Here is a 5,430-nt window from a genome sequence, read left to right as displayed (position 1 = left end):
GTGTGTGTGTGTGTGTGTGTGTGTGTGTGTGTGTGTGTGTGTGTGTCGAGGGTGGGGGGGATGTTACGTGGCCAGCGAGGTCTGGATTCGCTCGTTTAGGACTGATTTTAATAAAATCTTTTGAGTTTAGCTCATTATCCATTCCAGAGATTTCTACCCAGGGTCCTAAGGGAAATCGAGGAACATTTGGGAGGCTTGCCATCCCCCCAGCGTACAGGCTCCCCGACCCTCAAAGAAATTTTAAAAGAAAAGCTGTGCTAGGTTGGAGCTCAGTTGATAGAGTACGTCTAGCATGCACGACGCCATGGGTTCGATCCCTAATACCATATAACCCCGGCACGGTAGTGCACTCCTATAATCCCACCACTCGGTGGATGGAGGCAGCAGGGTCTGAAGTTCAAGATCATGCACAACTGTGTGGGAAGTTTGAGGCAAGCCTGGGCTACATGAGACCCTGGTTCAAAAAAGGAGAGGGGGGTGCTGGAGAGATGGCTCAGGGGTTAAGATCCTGCTCGTACAGAGGAGGGTGCTGGGTTCAGCACCCATATGATGGCTAACTGTAACTCCAGGTCCAGATACCCTCTTCTGGCCTCCGAGGGCATTGAATGACACGCGTGCACTTACATACATGCACTGCAATACACTCATACACAAACAATAAAAATAATTAAAAATAGGTTAATGCTGTTGTAATGAAATGCTTCTTTTGATTAAAAAAATAAAATAATAATAATAAAAAATAATTAAAAATATTTTATTTAAAAAGAGAAAAAGCGGTCAGCCAGGCATGGTGGCACATGCCTTTTATCCCAGCACTTGGGAGGCAGAGGCAGGTGGACTTCTGTGAGTTTGAGGCCAGCCTGGTCTACATAGAGAGTCCCAGGTCAGCTGGGGCTACAGGGTGACCCTGTCTCTAAAAGACCATATTTTGATATATCACAGTGAAAGATTTATCGTCCTCTTTTTTTTTTTTTTTTTTTTTTTTTTTAAAAAAAAAAAAAAAAAAAAAAAAAAAAGAAAAAAGAAAAAAAAAGAAAAAGAGTTCATGAATTTGAAAGGGAGTGAGGGAGACACTGGAGGAATTGAGGGGGGAGTAGAAACGATGTAAATACAGTACTCATGTATGAAAGTCTCAAAAATAATAATTGAAAAAAAAAGAACCGATCTATGTCTTGTGTATAAAATATACTTATTTTTTTTGTGAAAACTTTGGGTTTTTAATGTACATTTAATATTCTTGTTTAAAAATACTGGGCAGGATTGTATCACAACTAGAGAATATGTGGGCTGGAAAGATGGCTCAGCTGTTAAGAGTACTGGCTGCTCTTGCAGAAGACCCAGGATCAATTTCCAGCACTCACATGATGTCTAACAACCAGTTCCAGGAGATCTGATGCCCTCTTCTGGCCTCCACTGGCATTGCATGCATGGGTGCACTTACATGCTTGCAAAATAGTCATATACATAAAATAAAAATAATTAAAAAAAACTTTCTTGTTTACAGATTTTTTTCCATTTTCAGTCAAACTCATCTCTATGATCCTCAAAAGTTTTCCTCTTTTTCCAACGGAAACTTTATGAAATTGAGCCTTTGATAGGTTAAAAAAGCAAAGGCAAAGGCATGTCTTATGCATAAATTATGTCTAGTTGATTTTAGAAATAGGACAGAGAGGAATGCACTGATACTTTTTCTTTTTGAAATTGTGTTTATTAATGCATACTAAGTACATGTATTTATGTGAGAAATAAATTCAAATATAAGATTATTTTTAACAGAATAGATTTGCCTAGGAATGTGTAGGGTAAGTAAATGGCTAGAACAGGATGCTGAAGCACTTAAATGTTAATGGAGCTGGTAGAACACTGCAAAGGAAATTCATAAAAACAGAGCAGTATGGGAAGAAAAAAAAGTCAACAGGAGACTGTGCTAGCAAAGAAGCCACAGAGGATGCAGTGACCAAGAGGAAAGAGGAAACTTGGTGAGATGGGGGAAGCCCAAGGTCAAGTAAGATAAACAGGACATAAAGCCATGTGCCCTCTGAGGCCAGAGGCATTGGATCCCCATGGAGCTGGAGTTGGGCACTTGTGAGCTACCCAAAGTGAGTTCTGGGAACTGGAGTCTGGTCCTCTACAAGAGCAATACATGCTTTTAACCGCTGAACCTTTTCTCCAGCTCCCCTCACCTTAGTTTTTGATACAGAATTTCTCATTAGCTTGGAGTTTGCCTCTTTGGATAGGCTGGCTGGCCAGTGTGTCCCAGGGATATGCCTGTTTCCACTGCCAGAGCCCTGAGATTGCAAGTGTGTGCCACCATGTCTGGATTTTTTTTCTTCTTCTAGGGACTGGACTCAGGTCCTCATGCTTGTAAGGGAAACCCCTTACTAACTGAGCTAACTCTTACTGAAATGTTCTTTTTTTTAATGGGAAAGGGACTTTGGGAAAATTAGATTCTAAGCTCATAAGCCACCATGCCCAGCTTTGATCCTGTACCTTAATGATCAACAAGAAATGATGAGTTTGGACTTGTAGACCTAGGCTGGAAGTGGCTTCACAGCTTCAAACTGGGACTAGGTCACTGATGAGAGTCCAGTGTGTGAAGAGAAAGGTTTTGTGGAGAACTAAGGGGCCCAGCAAACACCAAGGCCTTAGACACATGGGTAAAGCTGTCCTACAGCCCTAGTCATGCCAACAATAGTAACACTATCTATGTGACTCTTTAATGTGGTTGTCACTTAGCACATAGATTTTAGGGATGTGCTAGAACATCTGAAGAATTTCATTTGATTTAAATTGAACTTTAAATAGCTCGAGACTATTATTTAGATCATTAGAGAAGTCTATTCCCACTCTAATTCAATCCAATGCAATTTTGCTAAAAGATAGGACACAGGGCAACTGAAATTTGCCTTAGCACCTGTGGACACAGGGCAACTGAAATTTGCCTTAGCACCTGTCCTTCAAGGGCTATGAGTACATAAGCAGTGTCTAGAAATGGCTGGTGGAAAAGGATAAAAGTCTATCAGGAGGAAGGGGAATGAGGGAGTAGTAGGAGGAGGTGGAATAGGAAGATGTCAAAGACTACAACAACCATGATATGACTTCCAACATCACCAAAGGAAGAGAGTGACCCATCCTACCATCACATCATTGTACACAATAGAGGGAGGGCTTGGGAGGCAGAAGCAGAAAGACTGCAAGTTCAAGGCCAGCCTGGGAAACTTAAGTGAGACCTTCCCTGTCTCTAAAACTTTAACTCCCCCCACAAAAAAAAACAGTAAAAAGAGAATTGAGATATAGTTCATTGGTACATGACTTGCCTAGCATGTACAGAGGTCATAGATTTGATCCCCAGTATCAAGAAAAAAATGAAACAGAGAGACAGAGTTTTTCAGAGTTTCACATCTAGCTTAGAGGAGTCCAAACAGAAAATTAACTTTCAAAAGCTGTTTCCCTTGTCTGCTGAAAAGCAAGATTTTAATAGTTCCTTGGTTTATTCTGCTTCTGCCTCCTAAGTGCTGGACGATTACAGGCCTGGGCCACCGTGCCTGGCCTCTACCTTGACTCTACCAGATCAATCTCAAGTTTTCTGCCTTTGCTTAAACTCTATTCTCTTTTTTCTAATCCTGCCCATCTTTCAAAAGCCCAGTTTAAATTTTTTCTCTCATTTTAATCTCAATTAATTTCCATCTTCTCTGAAGTTTTACATCACATTTTGTAGCACTCTGTATATTACCCTCCTTTATTTTATTATTTTTCTTTTGGTCTTTTTGAGACAGGGTCTCCCTGTAGCCACAGCTGGCCTGGCACTATGGAGACCATGCTGGCCTCAAACTCACAGAAATCTCCTGTGTCTGCCTCTTGAGTGTTGGGACTAAAAGCATGTGCCACCACACCCGGCTCCTCCCTTCCTCTAAAAAATATTTTATTATTTTAATTTTTTGTGTGTATGAGTGTATTGTCTGCATGTATGTAAGTACAACCATGTTATACAATGCCTGTGGAGGTCAGAAGAAGATGTTAGATTCCCTGGAACTGGAGTACGGACGGTTGTTAGCTGTCATGTGGGTTCTGGGTAAGGAACAAGGGTCCTCTGCAAGAGCAGTCAGTGCTCTTAACCACTGGGCCCTCACCAGCCCCACTGCTCTTTTCCTTTATCCTTGTAGAAGAGGTAAAAAAATTCCTTTACCTTCTTAGGTCTTGCTGGACTCAGGAATTAAATGAATATAAAACAGACCAACAGAAGGAGAGCACTTCGATTTTATTAAGTAGTTTTTACATGTACATGGGACTCCAAGGAAAAGTGAACACCCATAGAAGCAGTTAGAGCCCACTATTACTGGATTGGATAAAGAAAAGTAAATCATGGAAACATGGCAAGATGGAGTGTGGGACTAGGACAGTTAATGGTTCAAAAGTGATGAGGAGATAAGGGTTAGTTTAACAAAGTTTGTGCACATTTCTCCTAGCCTTGACTCCCCATCCTCTGGTAAAATATCTGCTGGGGTAGGAAGGGTACTTTTCTTTTCTTTTTAAAAAATTATTATTTATTTGCTTATTTTTTATTTTATGTGTATGAGCATTATGCCTGTATGTGTGTAAGTGCACTCATGTCGTGTAGTGCTTGTGGAGGACAGAAGAGGGTGTTGGATCCCCTGGAATTGGCATTGTGGATGGTTGTTAGCGAACATGTGGGTGCTAGGATTCCAACCCGGGTCTTCTGCAAGAGCAGCCTGTGCTCTTAACCACTGAGCCATCTCTTCAGGCCCAGGAGGGTACTTTTCATGTGTGAGTTTTATCACCTGCTTTTAGTAATAAAAGATCAGAGGCTGAGAGTGTAGCTCAATGGTAGAGCAATGAGCACTGAGGTCAATTCCTAGTGCTCCCCAAGATAAAAATAAAAAAGAAGGCCAGAGTGTCTTTCTTGTATCTGCTGTTTTTCAAGTGCCTTTAACTAAAAATAACTAGTGTATTAAGGCAGCACATTTGGGTCTCTACAACCCCAACATCTACTTACAAATATATCTTCATGGTTCTTCCTGCTTCTAGTCCTTTTTAGCTTCCAGAATAAGCCTGATCATGTCAGAACTCCCTGTCTACCCACCCCACCAACCTAAAGATTTCCCATTCCTCTCAGAGTATCTTCCAAGGCCCTCCCAGGTCTGGTTCCACCTGTTGATCCTGCCTTGTTTCAGTGATTCCCCTATCCCCCCCCCCCCCCCCCCCCCCGCCATGCTCCACCTCTTTTTTTTTGCCTTTTTGAGACAGGGTCTCCCTGTAGATCCAGCTGACTTGGAACTCCTCACTTAGATCAGTTTAGCCTTGATCTCACAGAGATCTGCCTGCCTCTGTCTCATGAGTGCTGCTACCACACTTGACTCATCTCCCCTATATACTCAACATTTCAGCTGCTGGAACCATCTTTTTAAAAAA

At 41.7% G+C, this 5,430-nt stretch overlaps 1 protein-coding gene across 2 annotated transcripts in view; it reads left to right on the top strand.

Annotated features, from left to right (window-relative positions):
- Myl4 (myosin light chain 4) overlaps window positions 1-5,430 on the top strand; it is a 32,584-nt gene that overhangs the window by 487 nt on the left and 26,667 nt on the right. The gene's annotated exons all lie outside the window — the stretch shown is intronic.

Source organism: Nannospalax galili, unplaced genomic scaffold (assembly GCF_000622305.1).
Source record: "Nannospalax galili isolate Female #2095 unplaced genomic scaffold, S.galili_v1.0 scaffold1128, whole genome shotgun sequence".
Classification (NCBI taxonomy): domain Eukaryota; kingdom Metazoa; phylum Chordata; class Mammalia; order Rodentia; family Spalacidae; genus Nannospalax; species Nannospalax galili.
This window is presented reverse-complemented; position numbering and strand designations above follow the sequence as displayed.